Below are 12396 nucleotides of genomic sequence, written 5' to 3'. Positions count from 1 at the left end.
TGCCAACAATAATACAACGTATTGAAATCTACCTTAACTGTGACCCATTGAAGAACTGCCAGCAACCCCTGAAAAATTAAATGAAATATTTAAGTTTAACGTCCCATAATTATACTCTTTAGGCTATGGAAGACGATGATTAAGACAAGTGAATGACGATGGATAAATTGGTGAAGTGAGAATGTGGGAGGTAAGGAGAGTACCCAGTACACGATGGTGTCCAACACAAACTGACTTGACGGCGAATTGAACCAGAGACCCCACACACTAGAGATAAGCGCTCTACCGTTGAGCCACTCTGAAGAGACGCGGTCCATCACTTAAGGTTAAGTGACATAAAAAACGAACTTTTCGGGCGAAGGAAACTCTACGAATTCCACATTCTGACATCTGTACTTTTTGCATATTGGTTTATCACAACATTTATTAGACCGGTACATCTTTCACGATCATAGTTCTTCCTTCAAAGTAATGGTAGTGCCTTAGTGATAGAGAACTCACTTCTGGTGCGATGGAACTTGGTTCGATCCCAGACCAAGAAAAGTTCGTGGTGGACAACACCCTACCCGAGAGTTTTCTCGCGATTATTCTGTTTTCCCCTACATTATCATTTTACGAATTATTTCGCAATAATTAGCTTATATCTATTCTCTGTCTCCATTATTGGATCGGATTTGAATTTTACAATCACTTAGGTAGCGAGGCTATATGCGATGCGGAGTTACGCCTTAACGTGAGATCTGAACCGCATGCACTCCCGCTGGAAATCGAACTGGGTCTCCTATGCCAAAGTCGCGTACGCTAATCACATAGCCATGAGTGATATCTCTGTTTTCATTAACCTAGCAAGCATAAAGTTGAACGTTGTAAATTCATATCGTTTAAGTTCTTTCTCCAATAGCCAATTCTGTACTGAGACAAAGGAAAATCAATCAAATATGTATTTCTCATTTTTTTTCGAACTCTAAAAACTTTCTTCTAACTTGCACAAGTGCTGCGAACTTTGTTCTCTAAATACTGTATTTAATTGTAGCTAATTTGCCTGAGCCAACATTTGATAAAATATCCCAGAAATTGTTTAGTTTCTTTGCGATTTTCCCTTCCGCCGCCCTGCACTGCTTCTAATTGTGCATTAGTGGAACTTACGACTAAAAATAAAGGACTTCTCCCTTTTACCCTACTTCCAGCCGATATTTTCTTCTCGAGTTGTGGCTGTTTTATTTTTTTCCGAGAAATTTTCGGTTGGTCATAGCGCCGAAAGAATGCATTTCTGCACCTATGTTGGTCTGTGCTTTTCATTGTCATGGTGTCAAGAATCACATTCCGAACTTTGTTGGTGTTGATTTAAAACACTTTGTATATTGTTAATAAATATGCGCTGAGTAATTGGAATGTGGATACTTAGTTACCTTCGATATGTCCCTGTGAGAATATTCTTTCAAACCAGTTGAGCATTTTGGGTTATCTTCATCTGTAAGCGAAATTCGTTCTTGTACTAGTTTTTAATCACGTAAATCATTTAGAAAAGTTCTATTCCCATGGAGCCATTTCCTGTGTGCATATAGTCTATCTGTAGAAGAGCTTTTATAAGGAAAAAGAAAACCATGTCCATCACTTTCCTTGAGTATAAACTTTATGACCAGGAAAACAGTTATCCAGTTTTGAAAGCATTGCCGAAAGTTCCAAAATGGCGTTTTCAGAGAAAGAATTCTGACCATGGTGCAAGTAAAAACAACCTTCTTACAATGTTAGTTCATTTTTCATCTGATGCCGTGTGAATAAGAAAATGAAATGAAATCTTAAAGTTTTACGTCGCACGATTACGCCGGTTAGGCCAAAGGCGACGGTGATGATGAGAGATGAGTGAAATGGTGGAATGAAGAAAGTGGGAAGAAACGTTACAACCTCGAGGAAAACCACAAGCACGATGTTTTTCCACCACAAAGTCCACACGGCGCGAGCTGGGATCGCCCAGGGATACCAAGCACCGGAGGTGAACGCTCTACCACTAAGCAACCGCCCCCTCCCCCTTGTGAATAAGAATACATCAATTTTTGTAAAGATGTGAGTGATCATGTTTTTGGAAGAGGTTGTAGCTCCACTACCCATGTCTCTCTACGAACCTTGTGTTAGATAAACAAGTACAGTTTAACGTTAGGTAACATTTGTATTCTTCCGCCTGGGAACAATGGTATGCGTCACTAGCTAACTTCGTACATAAGTATTACTAGATAACACTCGACATAGTTCACCGAGTGTGTGCTGCCAGATAACACTAAACATTGTGCAGTCAAAAACAATATTAAGTACAGGTTGAAGGTATGAGAAATGCCATGTGTTATCAGAAATGTACTACAGCCTGTGTTATTAGAAAACACTAGGGGCTCTTCCATAAGTATGTGTCGCAAGAGAACACTGGAAATATCTCGTCATGGATGTGTCCCGCGTAACCTCAGACTCACATATTGATGGACTATGATCCACAAATTGACTAATCTTATGATTTAGCATTTAGATTTATGGGCTTTCGGCATCTATGGCTATTTAGCCCGGACACATATGAGGGATGACGTCCCTTGGCGAGCACATTATCCGGGGAAAGGAAAGGAAGGAAGCGGCCTGTGATCTATGTTAGGTACTGTCCCGGCATTTGCCTGGTGTGAATGATGAAAACCCAGGAAAATCTCTTCCAGGATGGCTGATCTGAAAAAGCTTTTTACACTGTTTTGACTGAGTGCCCCCACAGCGAATCGAAACCGGGACCGCTCGCACCGAAAACGAAAGCGTTAGCGACTACGAAACGCGGGGCTACCAACTGACAAATCTTCTTTATAACTGTGCGAAACAATAAAAAGTTTCTTTTTTTTAAAATGCAATTACGAAAATTTAATTTCTCTTTTTTCTCCTTTGTATACCCAGCATTAAGAGGTATGATTTAACTTCATAGCGTAACAACTTGCCACTAGAATGGTACATTCTAGTTTTGATTACTCTCATTTAAATACATTGTATATAAGTTACTAAAATCCTCAGTACTGAAAAATCTCGTTTGATGGAGTTAATCTTTGTTGCATCTAAATGGTTCATTCATAAGTGCAATAGTCTGGCTAATGAACCTACTCATAGAAAATGTTTATAAGTAGTATTTAGTTCACATATCTTTTTAAGTATCTTGTGTCTGTCTACATAGGAAGGGGAAGTTATGCTGGTAAGAACTTCAATGCACACATTTTCACGATTAAACTCGATTAAAGCACAATTTGAAGTAATTTTAAAATCCCTGTAGTGAAGGTCTTTCGTTATGTCACCATGAATGTTTCTTTTTCCGAGTATTTTCTTCTACATACTAAAAGTGGCTAGGTTAAATCAACTCAATGGCTATTTGTTACTCTAATTGTGTTAAATTTTGACACATATCTGGTGCTACTTCAACGCCATCGAATTTCAAAATAAATTGTTAAAATAGCAGTGGTCAAATCAACTTTCTGGCATGGTCTTTATGGGTTAAAATACACCGAGAACATTGAAAACAAGAGCAGCATTTCTGTTAATGTAAATTTCGTCAGAAATTGATATGCGCCCAAAGGCAATAGCCGGATAAGACGATGAAAGGTGCCCTTACATGGATTGCTGTGATATTTATACCAAAGGCACACCATGTACAAAGATAACTTTGGCCAGAAATTCAACTTCAAATTCCTTCGAATTTCGAAGTTATTGTTGAAAATTCGATAATAAAAAATTGTTAATATCTCTGAAACGACTTAAGTTACTAGGACGAAACAAAATATGAATATGCTTTGCTTGAAAGACCTGACCAAAACAAGATACTATTTATTTATTTCTTCCTTCAAATTTCTAGCGAAAAGTGCGTCGAAAATATTCGAATTCAAATATATTTACTTTATGTATGAGTAACCACCTGCTTTCACCATAGAAGCAACACCAACCTATCTATAATGTATTTTGACCCTGGTTCCAGATTCGCCGTGCAACTTGGAGTAAAATGAGGAAAACAAAGTCGAACATGCCTGGATATTATGTAACCCGCGTTACCCTATAAATGTTTTTGCTGGCACGAATACTGTAAAAGTCCAATATAGTCGAGTTTGAATTTCGGATTCGTCGTGAATGGCTGGCTCTACATGGCATATAACTGTCGTAATCGTACTTCTTCCAGAAACCGCGTGAGCGCGCGTGCTGCTGATAATTGAATTGTAATAACTATTCTTACGTTGTTGCCTAAAGTGCGAACTGGAAATTCGAATAGTGTTAGTGCTGCAATTCTAGGACTGCAAAGGGAAAAGAAAGTTTCGGATATGTGTCCAACGGTCATGACGTCCTTGAAAAAAAAAATCATTTTACCCTATAATTTTGGAGTCGTGGCGTGTTCGCGAAAAGAGCTCATAACAATTGGAAAAGCTATTGTGGCAACGAGACTTCATAATACTGTTGACCATTTGGTACTAATGTTTGATAGAAGATATATTCAACACGGCAAGAAGTCGAATAATGAGTATGAACGAAAATCGTACCCTTGACAAAAAGAAAATTTGTAAGCCATTTACTATTTAAAATACGACTGGTTATATTGTAGATATGCTGGAGCCATATACTGCAACCACAAATGATGCAGCAATAGTCAAATGTGTGTTTCAAGATCCAAACGAGCTAACGATTCTCATGACATAAGTTGACATTTATGTGTGAATCGCAACTAACTAACTCACTCTATGGCCTATGGAACCCGGAGGTTCAATGCCGCGTTCACGAAAGCTCTCCACTGACTTCTATCCTTAGCTTATTGGATCCAGTTTCTACTTTGTATTCCTATCTCTGAGAGATCCATCTTAATATTGTCCTCCCATCTACGTCTAGGTCTTCCTAATGGTCGTTTTCCGATGGGTCTTCCAGTCAAGACTTTAAAAGCGTTTCTACTTTCTTCCATTCTAGCTACATGACCTGCCCACCTAAGCCTCCTAGACTTGACGACCCTAACAATGTAGGGTAAACCGTAAAAATTATGTAGCTCCTCGTTATGAAGTTTCCGCCATTCCGCATTCCCGTTCCTCTTGGGTCCAAATATTCTTCTCAGGATATTGTTCTCAAATACTTTCAGTCTATGTTCTTCCCTCAGAGTAAGCGACCATGTTTCGCAACCATACAGAACAACAGGCATGATTATCGTTTTATATATTTTAAGCTTCAAATTCCTCGACAGAATTCGCGACGACAAGAGATTGTGAACCGAATAGTAACACGCATTCCCAGCTTTTAGTCGACATTTAATTTCTTCGTGAATATGAATTTCATCTGTTAATATCGATCCTAAATATTTGAAAGTATCCACTTTAACAAAAGTATTATTTAATATTTTAACGCATCCACAATTTGCCGTATTATGGTCCCGATGCATTTCCATGTATTTAGTTTTCTCTGCATTTACTTCTAAACTCATGTCCCTGCAAACGTTTAATAAGATCTCTGCATTTCTTTCGTGAATCGCAACTTTCAGGATAAAACTGAATATTTGGAAGAAAGAGGATTTACAGTTTTAATGCCTACACTGAAAGATATGTGTAGGCAGTTGACTACGGAGGAGGCGAACGTTTCCCGCCATGCTACAAACAATCGTTGGTTGTTGAGGCGTTCATGATATTCTTGGACAAAGTATTGTTCTACGTCACCAACTTGACAAGTTGCTTCTCCAAGTTGGATTCCAATGCCGAAAAACTTCTTTTTTACATAAAACTTCTTGTAATCGTCTTAATTCTGACGATAGCCTCGACGAAGAAGTTCAGCAAATTAAACGACAGCATATCGCAGACAACGCATTAGGATTAGGAGTTGAAGAGCACGGTTGGGACAGGTGTACAGTGGGCCGCAGATGAGACTTTTGAGAAAGAGCATGTACAACGGGCCACATAAATTCTTGAGGTACAAAATCCATGAGTTTAGCTACCCAATTAACCCCCGGTCCAAGATTAATTACGCCTAGTGATGGGTAAATTCCTGGGAAGATGTTCTTCGGGAATATTCTCGGAAAGATTCCCAAAATGGGAATTTTTCCGGGAATTTATGTACAATCACAAAGAAAAGTGCATTCTATTACTATATTAAGATTTCGAAGTTAAATTCGTTTTTTATCACGTATATTATTACACTTGTCTCCACGGGATTCTTTAAAATGTATATTCTGAACGGTACTATGTTGCATTATTAATATTTTATTGTGTTTAGATAATACGCATAAATGTATATTTACTTACAATATGCACTATGAAAGTAAACATGTGGAAAAAATGGTATAGTAAGTCCACATATTTTTACACCGCTAAACAGTTTAAATTTATAATTAAATCTAATATAATTAAATCTAATCAAATCTAGTTAAATCTAATTAAACAAATTAGATTGGATAACTGCCGTAAGATATATGTCTCACCAATTTATCAACATTTGCGCATACGCCTTTATATTCACAAAATTTGCTAGATACTTACTTATCTTTATAATTTAGCACGTGACATTGCCTTAGGCGACCTTCTTTCCTACCTATTTCTCGAAATTTCATGCATTAATTCACATGTTAGAGAAGTCCGAGTACCTATTCAGAAATTCGAGTCAGAGAGAGGTGACAGACCGACATTTATTACTAACGGTGGTTCAGGGTTTATTAATAGTACTTCATCTCTATTTCTACATAATTCTACATTACTTTACAAAATGGTTCCTTTTCATCGTTTGTAAATTAGTACTTTGCTAATTTTGGCTATTGTTTAGCATTGGGGGGCCACCATTTGCAACTACTTCTTTGCGATATTCTATTCCTATGCGGTTGTTTTATGGTTTCATACGTTAAATTACGTTACCAACATTAAATTCAGACAGTAGTGCAGATCGAGCGTTAGCGAGTGAAGGCCGGTTAGAGCCCCGCATGGCACGTTGTTTTCTATCTTCGTTACCAACAACTCACTTTCTTTTCTCATATAAATCACTTCCATTTACCTTTACGGTATGTACAAATTCCCTACTGCCCTAAAGAAAATTGTGTTCGATAGTTTCTTGACTCCTTGAACACTACTATCAACTCATTTCTTCCGTAAATCATCCTACTTTTTGCTAGTTTTTGCCCCCCAATATTAGTATTATTATTACAATTACCTTACTTTTTAGTGCAAATGGAAATGGAACTTTAAAAATCATATTATTAGTTATATAAAGTACAGTCAAAGAATTTTTAAGTTTTTAACATCCAAATTCTTTAAAACCTAGAAGTAAATCAGAATACATTAAAATAAAGTAATTTGTCATATGGTTCTTATAATTTGGAAGATAAAGTAAACAAATGGAAATAAATTCCTTCCCGGGTATTTATAGGCCAGGGAAAAACCCGGGAAAATTCCCACCTTTTAAATTCCTTTTCACCGGGAATATTCCCACTGCCCATCACTAATTACGCCTGGTGGAGTAGCCACAACAGCAGCATGAACACAGTTGCCCCCACCTGTTAAAAGAACACATCGTAACGACTGTCTTTGGGCAGGAGAGAGGGAAAACGCTGGCTGACGAAATGACAAAGAAGAGAATTTGCATACTTGTACTCATAGTACACAGCACAGTAACAGAATAAAGATATACGAACATCAGAAACGCCGATGAGAAGATACAGTCGGGGGACTTAAATAATCTTATAATTAACTCAAGTGAGCGATTATATACTAGTTAACTTACTTCAAATTATATATATATATATATATATATATATATATATATATATATATATATATATATATATATATATATATATATATATGTGTGTGTGTGTGTGTGTGTATCAAATAATATACGGATAGATTATGCGATATATGTAGTAGGTTATTTTTTAAGTAAACACAAAGCCTTGCGCTGAGTTTTGAAACTATTAACAGGAGTTCTACCTCCAAATTAATTAAAGTATGGATGGATCATTCGGGGTAAAAACGCAGCCCCTAATGAAAATTTTGGGGATCTAACAGGGCCCGTGCTACTATGTTCCGACGCCACTGATTGATACGTAATACTACTTCGAAAGAAGAATTTGTCCGATTTCGTTATTCGTTAAATGACTTGAAGACGCTAAATATTGATATGCAGTAATTTATTTGTAAATATTAGAAGTGCAAAATTCGATAACACTCAAACGAGTTGGAGAATTTATCCGTACTAAAAATATTTCCCCATAGGTTGCAAATATAACTAAGGGTTCCTGATTTGTATAACATTTGTAAACATTTATACATTGAGACATGAGGAGAAAAGAGTAGAATATAGTGTCAATAAACAGCAATTTAATAATGTACACAATTAACGGTTAGTATCAAATATAGAACACATTAACTCTGTAATTCGTTTTCTCCATTAATTTTTCTTCCTTTATTTTCATGATTATATCGTCACTGAATTTCTCACCTGGATATTTTCTTTCATTTAGCAGCATCCAACTGGAGCTCAGCCTTCTAAATGAAACATTTTAAAAAGTGTAAAGGGCGAGGGTGAGAATCGAGCCGGACCACTGGTTAGGAAACCACAACGCTAACCTCACAGCATTACTTATTCTGGCTCGCCTAAATAAAGAGCATTTTTCTGCTCAGTATCTTGGTAATAGGCAAATTGATTGGCAAAACACAGGAATATGTAGTTTTGGACTCGGAGGGCATTATATCATTGTATTCGCTAAATTATTAACAATACAGATTTTTAAAAACGAAATGCAAAACTCCTTTTTTTAATCAATATTATAGAGGTAAACAAACTAAATACTAGTAAATTACTGAGTAGTAATCGAGGTTCAGTGGTCAAGATGCTCGACCAGTAATCGGAAGATAATTGAATCGAATTCACAAACGACCGGTGCCTTTTTACTTTTAAATTGTTGGTGGCGATTGATCGGCGATGACACATGTTTTTTATCTTCAGATATTTGAATACTAGGATGTTTCAATATTTCAACTATCAAACCTTCAGGAATAATAATAGTAATAATAATAAAACAGTAAATATTATCTGAATAGAATATTAAAAGTTAGGAGCTTATTATTGCTCAGGTCATACCATTACAACCAGAAACGTGACAATTGCCAAGAATATCTCGGATTGCTTAGTGTTGTCCACGAGAAGAGAAATTTCTCATCTCGTTTCTAAAACATAACAAACTGAGACGAGAACTAGTATCTTACATTCGAGACGGACGAGGAATTTATCGTCTCGCTTTGGAGACGATAATCGAGACGAGACAAAAGTGATGAAAATTTTCCGGAAAATTTTGAAACGGAGAATTTTCCGATTCGTAAAAATATACTCCACTTATTCCTACATCGTTGTTTAGCCGTGATATGAGGTGGAAAATTTTCTTCTATATTTTTCCGGACAATTTTCCGTTCTTAACAAATATCAATGATCAGTTAACAATTCGTCAATATTCATAAAATCAATTGAATTTATATATAGAAATGTTAAAAAGTGAAAGATCGTTTAAAGAATCTGAAAATTTTCATGGCTTAGACAATTGTCAGTACTATGTAGGTACAAGTGGAACAATTTTTCATGAATCGAAAAATTGTCTGTCCTGTACAGTGATGAAAATTTCCCGGAAAATTTTGAAACGGAAAATTTTCCGATTCGTAAAAACATACTCCACTTATTCCTATATCGTTGTTTATCCGTGATGTGAGGTGGAAAATTTTCTTCTATATTTTTCCCGAAAATTTTCCGTTCTTAACAAATATCAGTGATCAAGTAACAATTCGTCAGTATTCATAAAATTGATTGAATTCATATATAGAAATGTTAAAAAGTGAGAGATCGTTTAAAGAATGTAAAAAGTTTCATGACTTAAACAATTTTCAGTACTATGTAGGAACAAGTGGAACAATTTTTCATGAATCGAATGAATAAGTGGAGTATGTTTTTAAGAATCGGAAAATATTAATGACTTTTAATAAATAGAAATTTTAGATAATAGAATGGGATATTTGTACTCTACGAACTCGAGGTTGTTTCTCTGCACTTTGCATACATACACACACACACACACACACACACACACACACACACACACACACACACACACACACACACACACACACACACACACACACACACACACACACACACACAGAGAGAGAGAGAGAGAGAGAGAGAGAGTAGTTGAATTGAGTTGATTTTGAGTTTAACGTCCCTTTCAACAGCGAGACTATATAAAACGGTACCAACTGATTAACGTGGAATCCGAACTATATGAGCTCCCGCTGGGAATCGAAGCCAGGTTTGCCATGCCAAAGGCGCGTACGCTAACCGCTTAGCAACGAAGGAGCTCGCAGAGCAAAAGAGAGAGAGAAAAACACCGTAAAATTTTATTCTCCGACTTGAAATTGAAAATTTTCCGGTTCCCGAAAGCTACTTGGAAAATTATAATTTGTTGACGACTAACTTTCCTCTACAGAAATTCAATTTTGTAGTTCTATATGCAGTTAAATATAGTGGAAAATTTTCCACCTAACATCACTTTACATACTATCCAAAATTGTCAGGCCTATGAAAAGTGTTTTCCACTTGTTTCTACATCGTGATGACAATTTTCGGATCTATGAAAGTTCCTCTCACTTGTTTCTACAGAGCAATAAAACTTTCCGATTCACAAAAAGTTGTTTTACTTCTTGCTTCAAAATGATGGAAACTTTCCGACTCATAAAAAGTTCTTCAATTTTTCCATATAAGGCAGAAAATATTTGGATTCATGAAAAATTGTTTAACTTGTTCTTACATAGTACTGAATATTGTCTGAGCCATGAAAATTTTCAGATTCTTTAATCGATCTTTCACTTTTTAACATTTCTATACATGAATTCAATCAATTTCATGATTGCTGAGAAATTGTTACTTGATTACTGATATTTTTAGAACGGAAAATTTTCCGGAAAAATATAGCGGAAAAGTTTCCGGAAAATTTTCCAACTCACATCACTAGTTAGGATTGATTTTACAGATTTTAATACAATCAGTCCTCACAAGTCATTTGTCTCATAAGAGATACTTTCGAAGGAAAAGTGTCCGAAAGGAAACAATGGAGGAGAAAGGTGTCAGATCCTGGACAAATTAATATCAAACTTCCAATGCCTAAACAGAAACTAGGTAGAAATTATTTTCATCACGATACATAGTAACACGCTTTCTTTGGATAAAAGACTCTGGATTAGGTTGGAATGTTACAAAAATCACAAATTGTAGTTTCGGAACGCCAGTAAGCGTCAACTTAATCACAAATGTTTCAGAATTAATGCTTCGATGCTCCTCCCATGTGCCAGCGACTGATTCGGAGCTACAGACTTCTCTGTAAAAATAAGATTAAAAAATCACCATAACTATTCTTAGCAGGGACTACCAAAAGAAGGCAATTTTTGGATCAATCAATTTGAAATTGATCTCTGTTACTTTTTTGTAGCAAAAACGTAAGCGTATTTTAATATAGGGTGTTATTTTGGTAACGCACTACCTTAGGGAAGCACAGGGGCGAAACATATGAGAGTAAGTCCAAATGTTATCCTGGAAATGCTAGTGAGCGTCAGATTAATCATAAATTTAGCGGAATTAATGTTCTTTTGCTTCTTGTATGTGTCAGTGACTGATATGAGGCTACAGGCCCCGTCCAAAATTCATATAAAAACTCGGTATAAATATTCTTAGCAGGGACATACGAGAAGAAACTTTTTTGTCAATTAATGTAAAAATTGGCGTTCTTGTAGTAATAAAAGGTATGCGTTTCTGCAATCTCGGTTGCCCTTATGATGCAGCATATGATGGTGCATCTTTGTAAAAGCTCCAAATTTTATTTTGGAAATTTGAGTGAGCTTAGATTAATCAAAAATATCACAGAATTAATACTCCGATGCTCCTTGCATGTGCCAGTTACTAATATGGACTGTTGCCTGCACCACATTTCCCCAAGATATCTAATAGATGACTTGAAAGAAATAATTGATCTAGGTGTAGAGATGATCACTCCAGATACGTTGGAGGTGTTCACAATGGCTACGGCTATAGTAAATCAAATTACTTTATGTCTCGCTCGTTCAGGAGAGCATGCTGAATAAAAATAACTTGATTTTATCTGTCTTACGCAAGCACGTAGCCAGGATTTTGCAATAGGGGGGGTCCGTGACGAAATACTGTTGTAATCAAACTCGGGGCGTGATCATTCTAAACTATTTTACTGGCAACATATCCGTTTAGCCAGGATTTCGTAATGGCGGGGGGGGGGGGGGGGGGCGTGACATGAAATACTGTGGTTACACACCAGGGGATCGATCAATCGAAACTATTTTACAGGCAACGTACCCATATTGGGTTTTTTAGGAA

This window comes from Thermobia domestica, chromosome 10 (assembly GCF_964235325.1).
Source record: "Thermobia domestica chromosome 10, izTheDome1.hap1.1, whole genome shotgun sequence".
In the NCBI taxonomy this organism is placed as follows: domain Eukaryota; kingdom Metazoa; phylum Arthropoda; class Insecta; order Zygentoma; family Lepismatidae; genus Thermobia; species Thermobia domestica.
Note: the sequence above shows the minus strand (reverse complement) of the source record.